The 20,458-nt window shown below is 41.9% G+C and overlaps 1 protein-coding gene across 5 annotated transcripts in view; it reads right to left on the reverse strand.

Moving 5' to 3' along the window:
- The window catches only part of SEMA5A (semaphorin 5A), a 479,287-nt gene that overhangs the window by 358,780 nt on the left and 100,049 nt on the right, over positions 1-20,458 (reverse strand). Inside the window, exons 1-2 of one of the 5 annotated variants that reach the window (XM_030856552.2) lie at positions 9,507-9,720; positions 2,079-2,145 (exon numbers count right to left, since the gene is read on the reverse strand). The exons of 2 other annotated variants lie outside the window; for them this stretch is intronic. The gene's annotated coding sequence lies outside the window, so the exon portion shown is untranslated. Of the gene's footprint in view, positions 1-2,078; positions 2,146-9,506; positions 9,721-20,458 lie in introns of those variants that run through there. 2 more of the 5 variants (XM_060295648.1, XM_030856553.2) reach the window with 2 other exon arrangements.

Genomic DNA, 20,458 nt, shown 5'->3' on the forward strand with positions numbered 1-20,458 from the left:
AAACGCCAGGATGAGAGTGGTATTTAGGAGAATCAATATGGCAGCTCTGAAGAGAATAGACAAGAATGGGAGGAACCACGGGCGAGAAGCTGCCACAAGAGAACTGTCAATTTTAAAATATTTTTTAAAAGACTATAAATCATAGCCCATTTTTGCAAAACATTAGCTGTATAGGAACATCAGTCTAGAAACTCAGTGTGGACCCATGAGGAATGAATGTCTTTGAAATTAAGACAATAACAAACTCTGAGAATCAGAATCTTCTCACTAGGAATGAAGATACAAAATAAGTAAAGGATATTATTGTTTCCTCCCTCGTCCAACACCACTCAGAGGTGAACGAGGAGTTGAAGAAAATGGGTTGACTGTCTCTGTACACGCCATGCCGCTCCCCTTCCTGACACGGTCCCTAACTTCGCAGTCCTGCGTGATGTCACCTCTGACAGTCTCTGCCGTTCCCTTTCAAACACGTGTGCGTCGCTGGATGGTGCTTGGAGAAATCAACAGCAGACACTGAGGGTATAGAAAGATGCTGCCTGAAAGTAAGGCAGGCTCCTGTGGGCTGGGAGGGTCATCAGAAACCCCCAGGCATCCAGAAAAAGAAAAGTGCTGGCAACAGGAACAGGGAAAGGGGCAGGAAAGCAAAAATGGTAGAGAGGAGAGGGGGAAGAGGGAGAGAGGAAAGGAGGACACTTAGAAAAGCAAGGAGGGGAAAGAGAAGCAAATACACAAGCAGCAGCCTGCAGAGACATTGGGGTGCTCTGAAAGGTGCAGACTTCTAAGGACATAAGTGATCACGGGCAGGCTGGGCTCCAGGCAAGAGGGACGAGGGCAGAGCCTCTGCTCCTAAGTTCCCAAGCAAAAATCCCAGCATTCCAGAAAACAACGTGAAGATTGAAGATGAAAAGCCAAACGCACATAAAGCTTGAGGTGATGAACAAAGCATCTGGTAAAGGCAGCGGTCTGTACGGGGCCCTTCTGAGCGTGCTCTGGGGAGCGGCCACCTGCCCCTCCCCTCCAGGCAGATGGTGGCTGGTGTCAGGAGCTGGTCCACAGGGCCAGATCTCCCCAGATATCTTTACACTTAAGATGGGGTCAGGATTCACATTTTGAAAAGTGTTTTGTTTTTAAGACAGGTCTGTTGTTTGTTCAATATCCCCATCCAAACTTTGAACATTATTTGACATTATGATGTATAAATGCTGAAAGCAGCGTTAGAAAAGTGATGAGGTGGCCCAACTCTTAGGGTTTTTTTCTTTTTGGAAAGGTGTTCCTTCACCTCGAGGTTTGCCCGCACTGGCCAGTGTTATGGAATCTGTGCTGCACCCCAGTCAAATTCTGTTTGCAAGCAGTGTCTGAATCAGGTAGCATTCCATAGGGACAACATCAGTGCAAATAGCTGTGGCTTTAGAAGGTTAGAGATCTTGCACAAACATACATGATACAACAAACGTACGGGGAGAAAAAAACACATTTAAAATCTTCACAGTTGTAACTACACAACAATATTGTATCTGAAAAAGCAAAATGGATGTTTTGCCTTACTTCCCACATCAGTATACACGGCCAATCAGACAGTTTCCTACGTCACAGTTGGGTTGAGGATGTATCAAAGAATGGCATACATAATGCCACCATTGCGTGTAAGAGTCCTGTCCTCAAAGAATTCACCCTTTGGCTTTCCCCAAATCAGAAATCATCTCTTCAATAACCAACTAATTCATTTCTATACAAATAATGCCACATATTGATCAAGATCACTTAGTAAAAAAAATCTCTTTGATAATTATCTCACCTACATTTAGAAAAGACAAGTACCAAACGTCACCATTTCCCTTCTTTAAATTTCTGGCTGTCTTAGGGTCAGAGTAGGAACCCCTGGAGACCAGCCCCAGCAATGGCCGAGGCTTCAAGGACAGTGTGTTCTCACGTGGGGACACAGGACCTCACATCTGGGTCATTTCATGACACAATCATCTGGCTCTGAGACCAGCAGAGGTAAACCCTACTTCCCTGAGCAGAAGAGACACTTCTGACAGTCGTATCCAAAGAGCAAGATGCACAAGGAAAAGACATACCCTTCCTGCTTGGAGCCTTCCCACACAGATCTGCGCCGAGACCCTTCTCTCCATGAGACAGTCGTCACTGTGAAATGCGATGGTTTAGAAATATTAGACACAGCTGAGAGCTACAGAAAAGGGAGGCGGAAATTGGGGATTTCACTTCTCAAAGCGTTGACTAATCCTAACAACATATGGGAAGAAAAAACCCAATTGTTTTCCATCTCGTCTTCCTGCAGCTCATCCTTTGGTGAGTATTTAAATCTGGTAGGAATTGCTGACCCTGGAACAAATATATTGTCTCAGTAACTGACTCAAAGCTTGTGTAAAAAACTCTATTCCTCTGTTCCCACACCAGACAATAAGATACGTTCTGAGCTGCCAGGAGGCATGGGAGCAGAGAGAAAGAAAGAGCAAAAAATGACAACTTTATTCAAGCAAACAAGTTGCCTAAAACTAAGCGACTGCTCAAAATGAGCAACTTCTAAGATCGGCTCTCTAAGGACACCAACGTCCCCGAATGGTGACTACTTTCTTCTTTCTGCCGCCATGTGCCTAGTTTTCAAAGGACAAACTCACTTTTCATGCAGGCAGTTTTGAAGCTCTTGCACAAGTGGTTAATTTGCATGGGCAGTTGGCCTCTCAGCTTTCATTTTGACAGCTAAATTGATCCGTCCTTTGTAGACTAGAATATCATTACCCAGAAAGAGAAGGCTGTCGGAGGCTTTTTGAAAAATCTGGTCTCTCAATTCCTACTTATTCGGAACAACACACTCAACAAGACTACCCTGTAAGCAGTAGCTTGCCCACACAAAAGAGATTCAAGATTCAACTTGGGCTCGAAATTCAAGATTTAATTCTAAGATCAAGATTTAACTCAAAAAGTTACTTAACTACTGTTGCTACTTCTGTTAAAGCAAACAGGACGGGCTTGGGTTCTTAAATCAGCCCTTTGGTCATTACATAGGAAGAAGGAAATGCCTGCCACAGATTAAAGTCACAACTGACACCAAAACCTTCTCAGGACGAAGCTGAGCTAAGGCAGACAAAGGTCTCAGGCAAGAGCATGAAGGAGAAGACGGTTTTTACCCCTGGAAAGATGGCAGACTGTGAAATTCACAATGAACTGTTACTGAAACGGCAATAGGGTAAATCACTCAAAAAATATTTTCCTAAAAAAAGAACAGATAGAAGAAGTCTTTTGGAACTTTCCAGCTACAAAGGATGCTCTCTCTCCAATTCAGTAGAGAGAAACATAAAGACATTCTCCTTTAACACAGTAAGCACAATCAGATTAGTACAAACCCATACAAGCCAATCCAATATGCATGCTGGGCTGTGTCAGCTCTGGGTTCTCCACGTCTTCATTTATTTTATGTGCTCAGACTCTAATGCTGCTGTTTTACATGGGATACAGCAACCTGGGCCAAGCAAATCGTGTTTTGATTTAACAGTGAAACTATGCCCTTGTTTTTTGGCTTAAATCCAGCAAATGCACTGAAATCATTTCAGAACGTTCATATCTCCAAAGGCATGAAGAATAATGGACATTTAGTAGCTATATCAATTTACATTACCACCAACAGTGCAAGAGTGTTCCCTTTTCTCCACACCCTCTCCAGCATTTATTGTTTCTAGATTTTTTGATGATGGCCATTCTGACCAGTGTGAGATGATATCTCATTGTAGTTTCGATTTGCATTTCTCTAATGATTAATGATGTTGAGCATTCTTTCATGTGTTTGTTGGCAATCTGTATATCTTCTTTGGAGAAATGTCTCCTTAGGTCTTCTGCCAATTTTTGGATTGGGTTGTTTGTTTTTTTGTTATTGAGCTGCATAAGCTGCTTGTAAATTTTGGAAATTAATCCTCTGTCAGTTGCTTCATTTGCAAATATTTTCTCCCATTCTGAGGGTTGTCTTTTCGTCTTGTTTATGGTTTCCTTTGCTGTGCAAAAGCTTTTAAGTTTCATTAGGTCCCATTTGTTTATTTTTGTTTTTATTTCCATTTCTCTAGGAGGTGGGTCAAAAAGGATCTTGCTGTGATTCATGTCATAGAGTGTTCTGCCTGTGTTTTCCTCTAAGAGTTTGGTGGTGTCTGACCTTACATTTAGGTCTTTAATCCATTTTGAGTTTATTTTTGTGTATGGTGTTAGGGAGTGTTCGAATTTCATTCTTTTACATGTATCTGTCCAGTTTTCCCTGCACCACTTATTGAAGAGGCTGTCTTTTCTACATTGTATGTTCTTGCCTCCTTTGTTGTAAATTAGGTGACCATATGTGCATGGGTTTATCCCTGGGCTTTCTATCCTGTTCCACTGATCTATATTTCTGTTTTTGTTCCAGTACCATACTGTCTTGATTACTGTAGCTTTGTAGTATAGTCTGAAGTCAGGGAGCCTGATTCTTCCAGCTCCATTTTTCAGGAGAACAGTATGGAGTTTCCTTAAAAAAGTAAAAATAGAACTACCATACAACCCAGCAATCCCACTACTGGGCATATACCCTGAGAAAACCATAATTCAAAAAGAGTCATGTACCAAAATGTTCATTGCAGCTCTATTTACAATAGCCAGGACATGGAAGCAACCACATATATATAATGGAATATTAGTCAGCCATAAAAGGAAAAGAAATTGAGTTATTTGTAGTGAGGTGGATGGACCTAGAGTCTGTCATACAGAATGAAGTAAGTCAGAAAGAGAAAAACAAATACAGTATGCTAACACATATATATGGAATCTAAGAAAAAAAAGGTCATGAAGAACCTAGGGGTAAGACGGGAATAAAGACACAGACCTACTAGAGAATAGACTTGAGGATATGGGGAGGAGGAAGGGTAAGCTGGGACAAAGTGAGAGAGAGGCATGGACATATATACACTATCAAACGTAAAATAGATAGCTAGTGGGAAGCAGCCGCATAGCACAGGGATATCAGCTCAGTGCTTTGTGACCACCTAGAGGGCTGGGATAGGGAGGGTGGGAGGGAGGGAGATGCAAGAGGGAAGAGATATGGGAACATATGTATATGTATAACTGATTCACTCTGTTATAAAGCAGAAAGTAACACACCACTATAAAGCAATTATACTCCAATAAAGATGTTAAAAAAAAAAAAAAAAGAATAATGGACATTTAAAACCTGCTGAAATCAGTCCCAATGACCTGTTGGGTCTTCCATTGTCCAAGGTGGGCTCCAAGACTAAGGAAGAAGACAACTCCTTTCTTTATTACTGCGAGAGGCCAAGTTGCTCAGAGATGCATTTGTTTCATGCTTTTGAGGCTACAGCAGGATTAACACTCTATGAATCCCTGGGTGTGTTGCATAACCCAAAATCTACTTGTGTTCTATTTGCCAGCCTCTCAATATAAATTAGTGATAAAAATAAGAAATAGGCTACTCTGTATTGAACCAGATGGTGTCTAACTTTCCTATAAACATGGCTGTGTTTAGAGTGTTTACACATGTAGGGGACTAGAAAGATTTTCATTTCTTTACATTTGGCAATGAGTCATGTCACCCGTTTCAGCACAAACTGTACTGAAACTTCTTCCCCAGGAAGAACCAGCATAGCTTCACTAATGTTTAAAAACAACCATGTCAGCTGCCTTAGATTAGTCATGAAGCCGTTCTTCACATCCTGCAGCCTCCAGCAAGGACAAGATCTGATCAAATCAGACTCACTAAATGGAACCAGAAGGCCGGGCGCGTCCTGATGCAAACCTGCTGTAGAAAAGACACTCTTTTTTGTATGAATCAAAGATGCTTTCTCCATTTTCTTTGCAACACACACCCTTAAACATGTCAGCCCACGACCCTGACTTAAATGCGTCCCCCCTACCTGCGTCTCTCTCCCCATCCTTGATTAGTGACACCGTGGACCAAAATATCTGACCTGGGACAGGAGTGTTGAATAATGGGGAAACTTCTGAGCTTACTGACTATTAAATGAGCCACAGTCAATTGCTAACCACCACATTCAATACAAGCCCTGCTCCACTGGACTAAGTGGAAAGGAAACAAGACTGGTTTGAAAGACAGACGGCATTTTACAAAATTGTGTTTCGTTATTTTCCATTGACAAGCTCTACCAGCAAATGTGACAACACAGGGAGAGTGATCCAGGTCATGTCTGACCCATACAAACCCCCAGTGACTGTTTTTCCTGTCCCTTCTCCCTGCCTCCAAAACGGGGTGGGTTTGGGTTTCCTTTTCATAAACCGTCAAGAAGACAAATCCCTCCTCTTTGGGATGGACAGGATGAAACTGACCACTGCCATTGCTTTGTTTTTTTTTTCTTTTGATTTTACAAGCTACTGAGAAAGTAACTCCCCTGCTTGTGGTACATATGAAGTTTATTTATGAATCTGAATCAAGAACTCTGTATTTCTTGCCCTTTTGGATTGTATCTTGTTGGCTCAACCTCGTCACTCAAGCCAATCATCCTAAGAGCCGTTCCTGCATCCCAGCTGGTTCTCTGAAATCCACGTGTCCCCTGTGTCCCCATGCGATGCAGTCACCCCTCCTCTGTTTCCAGGATACCCAGTGCCTGCCTCTGGTTATATCATATCACCCTCTGTTGTTTATTTGTCTGCTTCCCCCATCAAGGGCACTCATCCTGTCCTATTCAACTTTGAGTCCCCAAGCTCAGGCTTAGGCAGACGGGCAAACATCCGATAAGGTTTCCTTCATTTTACTTCCAGGCGTGTGCAGATGATAATGGACCCACAGACCCGGGGGGAATAATTCTAAAGTCAGCTTCTTGAGATACTCTTCCAACTTGGCATCACATCATCCAATCTGACAGCAATCAAAATCACCCAGAAAAAACAGAGCACACCAAACCTAGGTGGGATCGAGATGCTGCCTGGCCCTCCTCCAGGTCTAGAAGATGCCAGGCGCTCAGCAGGTGCCCGGGTAGGAGATGGTGGGTGGCGGCTGTGTGGGAGAGAAAGTCCTGAGGAAAGGAAGTCACACCTTCCTGGACCAGAGGCTTGAGGCTTGCCTTGATCCCATCTCTGCTCAAAATAAAATTCTCCTTTCGCCTCTCTTTAGAAGGATTTCAAGTCTCAGAGGCAGCTTTCTGATGTTACTCCTACAGGTTTGGGTCCGCTTTTCTACATCCTGTTTATGCTCTTGTAAGATCCAAACTTATCCCAGACTCTCCTGTGCAAAGAAGCCAAAATCGCTCTCTTCTTATCTACGAAGCCGACTGACGTATACAAGGGTCCTTCTGCAGACTCCCTGGGGGAGCTGCCTCCACTCCCCTCAAAACCTCTCTAGGTGCTCAGAGATGTCCCCATGGAGAGATGGCCACTCACACGAACAGAGTCAGGACAGGAGAACAAGGCCAACCCAGTGGCCAACAGTGACCAGTCAGGAAAATGCCTTTCCTTAGTGATATACACATTATGTTTTGTAAATCGAATGCTTATACTGATAATTCCCTTAGTAAACCCATTTTTCACAGCTACCAGGTGAATCGCTAAGTAAAAATTACTCTAAGTTCTGAACTAATAGTGTTCATTTGAACAGGAGTGTTTCCTACATAGCAATTCTGTAGCAACTGATTAAAACAAAATCCACAGTGTTTTGTCCTTGGGCTTCTGTTCTCTCTATAATCACGGGTTTCAGGCCCCTTCACCCACACAGTGTCCTGAACATACTTGACCCTCAGCTGATGGCCTGCTCACCCTATGTCCCTTCTCCCCAGTTAACTGCAGAATAAGGAAGTATAAAGCAGCTCCCTTTCACCCTCTAGTTTTCCACGTCACACATAGCTTTAGAAAACATGAACGTGCTCTGGACAACGTGAACATGAAATTATGACATGCTTTACCCAGTTAAAAACTTAAAAGCATTTTAGATAATTCAGTAGCAGAAACTCAATCTGTGCTTAGGGACATTTTATGCTTGACTTTAAAATGTGCATTTTAATCTCAATGTTATGTTTTTTGACTCCGTTCATACTTAGGCCTACAAAAGTGATGCTATTCCATGAGGGTAATGAGCCTAACAATTGAATCCAGCTTTAAAGAAAGGTCTATATGACTCTAGTGAAGAGGACAAAACAGTGATACAGAAAATAAAGTCAAGTGACAGCAGGACACAGACTTGTCCTTGCTTTGGGATTTTGTTTTTCAAACTATATATTCATGTTAAAATAAGACATTCTTGGGCTTCCCTGGTGGTGCAGTGGTTGAGAGTCCGCCTGCCGATGCAGGGGACACAGGTTTGTGCCCCGGTCTGGGAAGGTCCCACATGCCACAAAGCGGCTGGGCCCGTGAGCCATGTCTGCTGGGCCTGCGCGTCCGGAGCCTGTGCTCCACAACGGGAGAGGCCACAACAGTGAGAGGCCCGCATACCGCAAAAAATAAATAAATAAATAAGACATTCTTGTCACATCAGGTTTCTCATCCACGTCCCCTCTCTTGGACCAGCAGACAGCTAGCGTCTCAGCACAGTGTTGGTGCAAAATCTGTCTCTCCTCACACATTTCACCAGAGGAACTACCATCTAATTATGGACCATCCCATCCATGCAGCCGTCACCGTGCACATCAGGGAAATTAAACCATAAACAGAGCCCCTCATTCGCATGGAAAGCTGATAGCAATGTGGGAAGATGTGATAAGACCCGTTATTATTCTGGGAACAAAACATCTCGCCTTGTTGGCCATTTACACGGTCACGTGCTTCAGGTTGCCCTGGGGCAGGGCTATGCATTATTTACTGACAATTTCTCAAGTGATGCTGCCTTTCCAAATATTGTAAAAGAAGCTGTAAATCAGAAGAGTAGCATGAAATTTTGGTTACAGCTGCTTGTCTCAAAGACTCCTAAGGTAAACCACCAAACCGTAGCTTGATGTAATAGCATGGTCTTTACCCACATTCCTTGACAAACTCCTTACCCCCAGCACACTAGGTCTCTCCTAATTGTATATTCTGGGGGTAGGGGGCAGACGCAGGGTCTTTCAACAGAAGCTAAAAAGATGCAAATTGATCATAACCACCCTGAGATGAGAAAGACCCAGCTTTCATGATTTCCCTCTGCTGTGAACCTTGGGAGAGGTCAACCTCCCCATCGTCATCTTCTTCTCTTGGCCATGGATGGCAGATGGGAACTCCATTTTGCAGACAAGGCACCTGACAAAGTGTGGACACCAAGTAACAGTTTTGGTTCTATCTGAACCATACAGTAGTAGGAAAAAAGTAATCATCATGGTGGAAATCTGAATAACTGAAAGGTTTTAGCCCTACACCTAGTCCATCTGCCATCAAAGGACAAACTGTCAATAGAAACAGACTCTTCCCCTTGTTCCCCTGCTTCACCTTTCCCACCAGCATCTTTTCCTTTTGTCAGTCCTACAGCCCACACCACAGGCCCTACAGTGCTCCTTATGGCTACAGCAGACCTTTAAAGAAAGGAAGGGCAGAGAACTTACAACGACACGAGCTCTCCTCCCTCAAGGACATTCACTTTGGGAACTGTCACTGCTCAGAAGACATCTTCATCCCTGCTGAAATCACCAGAGGGAGACCCCTTCTCCTCGATTTCAATCTGCTTTGACAGACACACAGTGATCGAGGAACCGCAGGCTTCCCAAAGCAAGATGCTATGCAGGAATTTCAGAGCTGGCCTTGGCTCGTCAGCAGACGTCGGCAGCTCGGGGAGAAAGCTCTGTTGCAACTCAGCCAGGGTGCCAGCCCACGTGCCAATACATGATCTCACAAGAAGAAAAGCATCCCCGCCCAGATTATTCCAGCCCGGCCCCCGATGGCTCCCACCAGGGCACGGAGGCCAGCACTGTGTTTTAGAAGGAAGTTTCACAGCCCTGTTAAAAGAAGAATCATGGTGGGCTCCCACAAATAAGGCCACATCTTTAACCCGGAGCAAATGAAACTTTCTTTTACCTTCCAGCCACACTCTCCCTAGGCAAAATTTAAAAAGAGAAACTAGAGATGCAAAGTGACCATTGTCGCCACTTGCTTGGTAGATGTGCCTAGTTTCCTCACCCAGCTTGTTATTCAAGGTGCTATTTATTACAAAAGCTCTAAAATCATCGTTCTCCTCCAGGTCAAAGCAGAAGCACTGATGTCCAGAGATAAAGAGGCCACACAAGGACAGGCAGGAAAGTGTCCAAAGAGGTCCAATTCCATCAGGAAGAAGGAATGTCTGAGAGCTGCTTCAAAGGCTGGGAAGTTTTCCACCAGTGACACTGCAAATACCAAGGACACAGGGATTGACAGAAAATCCTGCTTCCTTACCAGGAGCTTAAACATCTACTTTGCACCTATGGGATTGAGAGTACAAACGGAGTTGGACAACTCCAAACATTACTTCTTTCAAATGGTAACTGATATTCATGAGAGAAAAAGAAAATACAGTCAATCCTCATTATTCACGGATTCCACATTTACAGATTCCATATTTGTGAATTCGCCTACTGGCTACAACTTATTTTTTACCACAAAATGTGCTGCTGGCTGTAAGTGCAAAGGTAAGGGATCAACTATATATTAAATAAGGTGTCTTTATCAGAAATATGCATTAAAATGAGGTTCTTTATTCGTAGGTTGATGAAGATGTTGGGACCAGAAGCTCACAGGAACCTAGCCCCGTATGTCCCCTAGGAGCAATGATTCAGCACTAGCTAATTCAGGGTTCACGATGAACTTACAGGGCATGAGTACTATGAGTCCTCTGTAAGGACAGACTGGAAATAGTGAAGGTCATGAACAACAGACAGAATACCATAACCATGTCCCAGCTCTACATGGGAATGTCAGATGCTGGCTGACGTAAGATGATGTGAAGGTGGGCGGCAGGATTGCGTGAGTGGAGTGTATGTCACACAGAGGAGGGGCTGCCTCGATGGACAGAGATGAAGGGTCAGGCAATGGAAACTCCAAAGACACAAGCTACCTGACTGTTCCTGAGAAGGAAACGATTGGCCCTCTGCCTTCTCAGGAGTCCAGAACTCATCACGCTAGGAGCGAACTGTGGGAGCCCCTGGTGCCGGGCTGTCTGGCATTAACCTTTCTAGAGTGACAGTCAGACCCCTCAGAAACAGACATCAGGATGATTCTGGGCATCAGGGATGACAGGCCAGTGGCCAAGTTCACTTGCTTGCCGACTGGGGGCTCTGGCTTTGGCTGGCAGGACCCTTTAGTGCCCTCATTGTATGATGTGAACCAGATCCTTGGGTTCTGCAGCAGATGATGATCCTTGCTCCCTCGATTTAAAGGCTGATGACAGTCTAAAGAGTTGATTGTGCCTCATTACACTTGAGATAATAGATGCCTGACAACCGAGGCTATTAACTTGAAGTTCCAAACACATCACACTGGCCCTCTGGCATATTCCCATCAGTCACATGTCAAATAGGAAAGTGTTTTCTTGCTACACAGCGTATAAAGGAGAAAACGTTAAACTGGTACAGACCGGCGAGTACTGCTTTTTTTCCCTAGTCCATGAAAGTCTTAATTCAATGGAGTCACTACACTACAAAGTACGCTGAGACCTTTAACATTAAAAAACAAAATAGGCAAAGCAATCCATAAAGGCCATAAAATAAAAAGGCCCAAAGCCTTTACTTTCTTGTTTCCTTATGGTTTTACAGGCTTTTTCCTCTAGAAAATCCTCCCCTTTATTACAATATTAAGAATTATAATTAATACCTTTTGGAATGGAACTGACTTCCTTGTAAACTAGATTCCTCCTTTTATAATGAAGAAAAGGAAAGAAAACTGAACACCTTCCCCCCACCTCCACCTATACACAGGGAGTTGTCCAAAGAAAGAGAGTGAAAAGAACAGAAATGGCTCACATGTGCCCTCAGACTAAGAAAACATACTGAAAAAGCAATGCACAAACGATTTCCCAAGTTCAGAAAGAGTACTTTCAGCCATGATCACAAAAATATAAGCCGGTAGCCTCCACAAACACATTCATAGAGAAAATCCGAATCATCTATAAATCAAACCCAAGAATGATAGCTATGAGTCAGGTACCTGCATTTTTATTTCACCAGCATCAGACAGGGCTGTATCTTGCCTACACCTGAAGCTGTGATTATTGCAGACTAACCACACCTCTCAAGGAGTTCCCTGGTTAGTTAGCAGACCAGGGGCTTAGCTCTCGAGACCAGGAGGTAATGTGCCTACATGAACAGGCCAGGACAGGAAACGGGTTTCAGACTGGGATCGAGCAATCCTGTAATAAGAAATCGTGAGAACTTTGTTTTTAACGACTATTCCATCTGGCTTTTCAGCCAAAGCTGGCTCTAAAAAGTCCCTGCTCTCTCCGAATACTAGATGCTAAAAATAAGGACGTGTGTATACGTTAACTGAGAGTTTTGGAGAGATCTAGTGGCAGCATGAAAGGACGGCTTAAGCACCACTAAAATTTTGAGCTGAAAAGCAGAGAAACAGTTGGAATTTGACTAAAACTTTCAGAAGACCCTTCCAGGAAGTGTGAGTCAGCAGGGTACACGTTATCTGGAGAGCCTCAGAGGCACAAAGCACAGAGAGAAGAACGTGCTCAAAAAGAGTTTGAGGATGACCAGAGAAGGTGCTTAGAAGGAATCAAGTCTCCATCTGCCAATTACAGCAGAAGTCAGCTCTTTGTTTCCAAGAAGCCCGCAGTTACGGGACTTAGATTGGGGCATAAATTCTAATTAAAGTAAATCCTTCTAGGTTCCCTGCAGAATTTCTACTCACCAGCTTCATCTTTCAGCAGGGTTTGAATTCCTTGTAACCGAGCTCAACAAAGAGCTGCTATGTCCCCAGCTGGGCCAGGGAGGGACATACGTGTCATGGTCACACTGTGCCTTCCTGGGCAGTTTAATCTCTCTTCTACAACCCACTGCAAATAATTGCTGCTATGAAGACAAGTGTCAGGAATCTGAGTGCAGGTGAGAATCAGGATTTGCCTGGGGAAGAAGAGGGGGTAATTGAAAGCAGAGAACAAAACATCAGAAAAGGAGAAAATGAAAAACACTGACTTTCAAGGGAACTCAAGGAGAACCCAGAGAGGGGAGAAGAAAAGAGGACCATTTCTGGTGAGTGGGCAGAGCCCCATTAGGGGCACCTGTGACTTTGGGCACTAACAGAAAGCAGATGTGTCCGTGGCCTTGGCCTCCTATCCCTTCAACCCAGTCCTAACGCTCCAAACAGTACCCCAAACCACAAAAGGGCTGGAGGAGACAAGGGAGGACTAAGTGGGTCCAGCTGCAATAACAAAACAGAAGGGTCCAACCGCGAAAGCTTTTAAAAATAAACGGTGTGATTCCAAGCGAGGGGGAAACCCAGCTCTGGGGAACTTCAAGCAGCCCTGGACCTCACCAGACCTCATTTTAAAAACCATTTAGAACTGCCTTTCAATGAGGTGTTTAAATGACCACAGAGGGGCCTGCCTCACCAAAAGAGAATAGGATCAAACAGGGAAATCCTCAGAAGAACTCTACTCAGACTGCTCTACAAAGAGACTCAACTGGCCTTTCCTCTCCCCATGGAAACTTCCTTAGTCTTGAACAGGGCTCAAAGCCCCCAGGGCTTAATACTGTTACCCCCTAAATTTTCTGAATCAATCCTAACAAATCAGCCCAACCATGTACCTATTTCAGAGCTTTTGGGAGATAATTGGTCTCCCTGTTTCTGCTAAAAACCTGCTGCTTCTAAGTTCAACTCCTGGAAGTATATGGCCCAGAACTTTCCAAGTTACTTTACAAAGTGACAGAACATGTCACCCACCCATAATGGCTGTGCCTGAATGAATCCACAACTCCTTCTTCTCTAAGGAAATTTGGAAAAAGGCTCCCCAGAACACTAGAAATGGCACCATGACCCAAGTTAAAATCCTGTTACTGCTTTCTACCTGGGTAGCATGGACACGGTTTTTTGTGGATTTTTTATTTTGTTTGATTACCTTTCTTAAGTTGTTTCCTACGTAAAAGCAGGGAAATAACAGCAATCAGGTTAAAAGAAAGTTATGAGCTTCCAAAACTATGCATGCCAAGTTCCTAGCTCAAAGTTGGTACTCAATAATTCTATAACAAATGGAATTGTTCCTTAGACCAAAAAAGGGACGGCCTAGAGGGCCAGGGTTAACTTATTCTATGAGCCTGTGTCCACAGATTTACCTTGGTGGGTTTCATTGTTTAATCTATAAAATGAAGTTGGTATGTTTAGATAATTTTCTTTAATGCCAGTTTCAGGTCTAGAAAATCTAGTTGTCTGGGAATTTGGTTTCTTCCTCTGTATTGTGCAACTGCAAAGACTCATTCTAGGCCTATCATGACATTTTTTTTCTCCTAGCAACTTTTCCAGAATAAAAAACTAAGAAACATCAATTTGATGCCCTCTAATACATAAGGACCATGTTCTGAAAGGGTCACAGGACAAGTTTTTGATATGAAGTACAAAAGGAAAAGGAAACTTATTCTCTAAAAATCAGCGCCTCTCCTTTCATATGAGAATGGGGCAGAGCAGTTATGCCTTACCATGTGGAAAGGTCCAGAGAGCTGATGACAAATGGGTCCCATTTTTTTTCCCTAGTGATAATAGTTTTGTTCTAAATCTTCAAGTGGGTTACCTTCTAAAAATTGATCAGACCAGTCTTTTGTTCTTTCTCAATGATTCAGGATAACGTAGAAAGTATAAACCTGAGGTAACTGCCTGAAACTAAGGGGACCATTTGGCAATGAGGCACTTTCCTCAGATGTTCAGCTGCTCCACTGTGTAAGCACATCAGTAATAAAGCAGGTAATGAAATATGGACGCAGGCACCCATCCACGTGTGGTCCAGCATGTAGGTTCAGGCAGCTAATGGTCAGATCGCACATCAAACCATAGAAGGTGGCTGCAAACTGTTCTGGGGCTGCATGATGAGTCCATTAGCTGAAGCTCCGGGATGGACCAGGGAAAGTGTCTGCAAATGGCTGGTTGTCCATATGTAAAAGTCAAATTTTCTATGAAATGTATTACAAGAAGCTTTGGATTGCCATGGATGGCAGTGCCAACTCCATGGAACATGTCTGAGCATCACTACCTGGGGGACCCAATGACAGCTAACAGGCAGGTGTAAGAAGCCAAGAGGCTCAGCCAGGGAGTCCCAAAGGGGTACACATTTTATAATCAAATTTGCATCAACAGTGACATCCTTTAAAACCATCACATGCTACTATCAGCTTCAGTCAGGAGAAGATAAGCTATGTTGGATGAAAACTGATTCAGATAGTCTTAGAAGACTAAACTCTTGATTTCATCCATTTTCACAAGATAAAATATGGACCAGGAAGATTTTTAATCAATGCTGGTGGCAATAATTAAATACAGTGCATTTTATATATTATAAGGTTAATATCTAATATCTAATTTTTAAATTTCCCATAATTACATTGTTTTCCTTAAAAACTGGAAATGTCTTCCAGAAAGCTATTGATGTATCATGTTTCAGGAAGACTCCAAGACAGCTCCCAGGATACCTGCCTTGCAAGATCCCCCTACTTGAAGGTAGGTGGGACCTGTGACTTGCTTCCTCCAACAGAACACAGCAAAGGTGACAAGCTATGAATGATTACATGACTCTGTTATATTAGAGTGCAGCACCTGCCTTGCTGGAGTCTCCTTCTCCCTAGCTGGCTCTGAGGAAGCAAACAGCCAAGCTGGAGAAGTTCACGTGACGAGGAGCTGTGGGCAGCCTCTTGCTGAAGGAAGCCCCTGGCAAGAAGTGAAGCCCTCAGTCCTACAACCACTAGGAAATGAACCAAAAAGTAGATCCTTCCCTGTCAAGCCTTCAGATGAAACCTCAACCCCAGTCAACTGCCTTTGATTGCAGCATTGCTGAGAAGCCAGAGAAGCTGTATCCAGACTCCAGACCCACAGAAACAGTAAGATAATAGATGTGTTCTTTTAAGCCACTAAGTTTGCTGCATTATTTTAATATATTAATAAGATAACTGATACAGCCCATTAGAATGATACAAGCAATTTTACTTAAAATAAGCATATATAGGATACTATTCCATTGAACTGGTCTATCATAAACTATAAATATTATAAATATACATTTCTTAAGTGACTGATTTTAATAAGATTATTTTTAACTACAGTGCAAAATCAAGCATTGTATCAATAAATGGCTGATCCTCATTTTCCACTCACTACTCCACAGTGGTTCTAAAGATAGCAAGGCCTTAACCTAGTAAGAGAAATAAAGTTGCATATGATCAAAACAGCAACATTTGATCATTAGTTACTAACCATGGATAGTTCACTTTTAAATTGACCTGTGATTACTATAAAATGTCACATCTATGGGCTTCCCTGGTGGCGCAGTGGTTGAGAATCTGCCTGCTAATGCAGGGGACACGGGTTCGAGCCCTGGTCTGGGAGGATCCCACATGCCACAGAGCAACTAGGCCCGTGAGCCACAACTACTGAGCCTGCGCGTCTGGAGCCTGTGCTCCGCAACAAGAGAGGCCGCGATAGTGAGAAGCCCTTGCACCACGATGAAGAGTGGCCCCCGCTTGCCACAACTAGAGAAAGCCCTCGCACAGAAACGAAGACCCAACACAGCAAAAATTAATTAATTACTAAACTCCTACCCCCAACATCTTCTTAAAAAAAAAATAAAATAAAATATCACATCTATTATTGTCAAAGTTTATTTTCAAAATTCTGATAGTTTGTATAAAGCATTTCTGAGAACACACACTAGGAGATTTTGATTTTGATGTTAACAATAGTATAAATGAAGGATCTGGTTGTCTGAACAGTCATGAGAAAGGTATTGCTAAATTGTTTTATGTAGACTGTTTCATGTTTGGGAGGTATATTTAGACTGCAGGATGTGTTGAAATAAACAGTCAGAATAGAAAACTAAAAACAGAATTACCAAATGATCCATCAATTCCACTCCTGGGCATATATCCAGACAAAACTATAATTCAAAAAGATACATGCACCCCACTGTTCATAGCAGCACTATTCACAACAGCCAAGACATGGAAACAACCTAAATGTCCATCTACAGATGAATGGATAAAGAAGATGTGGTACATATATGCAATGGAAGAGTACTCAGCCATAAAAAAGAAGGGAATAATGCCATTTGCAGCAACACAGATGCAACTAGAGATCATCATACTAAGTGAAATAAGTCAGAAAGAGAAAGACAAATACCAAATAATATCACTTATATGTGGAATCTAAAATATGACACAAACGAACCTATCTTTGAAACAGAAACAGAATCACACACATAGAGAACACACTGGTGGTTGCCAAGGGGGAGGGGGTTGGGGGAGGGATGGAGTGGGAGGCTGGGATTAGCAGATGTAAGCTTTTATATATAGAATGGATAAACAACAAGGTCCTACTGTATAGCACAGAGAACTATATTCAATGTCCTATGATAAACCAGAATGGAAAAGAATATTTTTTAAATGTATATATAAATATAAATATATATATATACGTATAACTAAATCACTTTGCTGTACAGCAGCAATTAATACAACATTGTAAATCAACTATACTTCAATAAAAAATAAATTAAATTAAAAAATAAAAGGATTTGTTTCTTATAGTTATGGAAGCTAGCAGTCTAAAATCAAAGTGTCAGCTGATTCAGTTCCCTGGTGAGGGCTCTCTTTTCGACTTGCAGACAGACGGCCACCTTCTTGCTCAGATGGCACAGAGAGAGAAGCAAACTCTCTGGTGCCTCTTCTCACAAGGGCGCTAATCCCCTCATGAGTGTCCTACCCTTGTGACTTCATCTAATCCTAATTACCTCCCAAAGACCCCATCTGCAAATGCTACCACATTGGGAATAAGGGCATCAATATACAATTTTTGGAGGGACACAGTTGCGTCCATAGCAATAAGCATGAAAGTATTTTTTAAAGCATGTTTATGAGTTAGTTTAAACTCATGGTTGGATGTTTAAATACATGCTTTCTGTCTGTATTCTTTTAAAGAGTCTAAAAATGCATGTAACAAAATATAGTATCCTAGATTTCCAAGTAGGAAAATTTTGCTGCTTACTCAAAGCTAAATGTTTTCAATCACATCTTCATTTGGGGAGGAAAAGGGGGAAATGTTTTCCTCATCTTGACATGTTTATCAATTCAAAACAGAACCAAATGTTCCATGTTTACATTTTCTAGCTCCCAGAAATTATGGAATTCCTTAGTTCACAGAATTCATTCTTCTCTTGTCATTGAAAGAGTACAATACAATCAAATGAAAATAAATACTGTATTAAGGCCATATATTCCTCTACTTATAATAAACTGATAAGCCTTTGTCATTATGTTTTGAAAAATTTTAGATTATCTGTTGCCTTAAGACTTAAATTTGGTTATCTATCATCTATTTTGCTATTCTTATGGAGAGTAAGCTTCCAATTATTCCCTCTGTTTGCTGTCTTAGACATCCCTAAGCCTTGCTGAACAAGTAGCACAAGGCTTCTCTTTGGAACTAACCCCAAAGATGGCTAAGTAAACCAAATATGTACAGTCTACTGTAATTTACATCATTTGTGGAAATGCTTATTTTCTTAGTCACAGGCTTTGCCGTGCATTAAGCATAGAGATTTCCTAGCACGGAAATGATATTTAAAAGCTCTAGGGCAGAAGACCTAAATAGATGTTTCTCCAAAGAATATTTACAGACAGCCAACAGGCACACGAAAAGATGCTCAACATCACTAATTACTAGAGAAATGTAAACCAAAACTACAATGTATCACCTCACACCAGTCAGAATGGCCATCATCAAAACGTCTACAAATAACAAATGCTGGAGAGGGTGTGGAGAAAAGGGAACCCTCTTACACTGTTGGTGGGACTCTAAGTTGGTACAACCACTATGGAGAACAGTATGGAGGTCCCTTAAAAAACTAAAAATAGAGTTACTATATGAGCCAGCAATCCCACTCCTGGGTATATATCCGGAAAAGATGAAAACTCTAATTCGAAAAGATACACGCACCACAGTATTCACAGCAGCATTATTTACAATAGCCAAGACATGGAAGCAACCTAAATGTCCATCGACAGATGAATGGATAAAGAAGATGTGGTACATATATATAATGGAATATTACTTACTCAGCCTTTAAAAAGAATGAAATAATGCCATTTGCAGCAACATGGATGGACCTAGAGATTATCACATTAAGTGAAGTAAGTCAAAGACAAATATCATAGGCTATCACTTATTTGTGAAATCCTAAAAAATGATATGAATGAACTTATGTACAAAACAGAAATAGATTCACAGACATAGAAAACACACTTATGGTTACCAAAGGGGAAGGGGGGGAGGGAGGGGTAAATGAGGAGTCCGGATTAACAGATACACACTACTATGTATAAAATAGATAAACAACAAGGTCATACTGTAGAGCACAGGGAACTATACTCAATATCTTGTAATAACCTATAATGGAAAAGAATCTGAAAAAGAATATATATATATAACTAAATATATACATAACTAATATATATATAAATCACTTTATTGTACACCAGAAACTAACACAACACTCTAAATCAACTCTACCTCAATAAAAAAATTTTTAATTTAAAATACACAAATGTCTTTATCTTTTATTCCCTATATATTTCCCCTTTGTCTTTTATTCCCCTTATATATTTCCCCTTTGCCTTTTATTCCCCTTATATATTTCCATTGTTATGATGGTTGCATTGCTATATACAATCTTGGCCTCAAGACTGGAGACCGCTATGACCAACCTTGACCTCCACTCTAGTGCTAGGAGCATCTGTATCCCAAACCTGAACTAAATGTACGGCAAGTCTTCCAAAAAAGAAGGATGCACCAGGCTCTCAAAAAGACTCATATTATGGGGAACACTCAATTTATTTAAAACAAGAAAGTCTTATTTGGGAAAGACATGACCTGAAAAAACACAAAGGATTCTCAAGTGCAAAGTAAGGCTTCCGACACAACCAGTGCTAGGTAAAAGTTCACTGAAACAAACAAAAAGAGAAGGGAGATTTGGTGATAAACTGCATTTGAAAGAGTTGCTTTAGATCCAGAAAAAAACAAAGCTACACATAAACGTAAGGTATCACCTAAGCAGGAGAAGTTGCCAATAGCCTCTGGGAAGGACAAGAGATCTGGACAATATTAATAATTAAGCATGGTTTTCCTAGCAAATTAGTTTGTTTTTTTTCTTAAACTTAGTCAGTAGCAATCATTCTATAAAGAAAACATCCTTTCTCCTGGGTATGAAGTAAACACAGCAGAGCTGTGACAAAAATAAAGCAGCCAGAATTTAAAGCATACAAAAATCTGGGGCTAAAAACGGATACTCTCATTTTGCCTGCGAAATTATAGGTTTGGCGGGTGCTCCAGGCCACCA

Source organism: Globicephala melas, chromosome 3, assembly GCF_963455315.2.
Source record: "Globicephala melas chromosome 3, mGloMel1.2, whole genome shotgun sequence".
NCBI lineage: Eukaryota > Metazoa > Chordata > Mammalia > Artiodactyla > Delphinidae > Globicephala > Globicephala melas.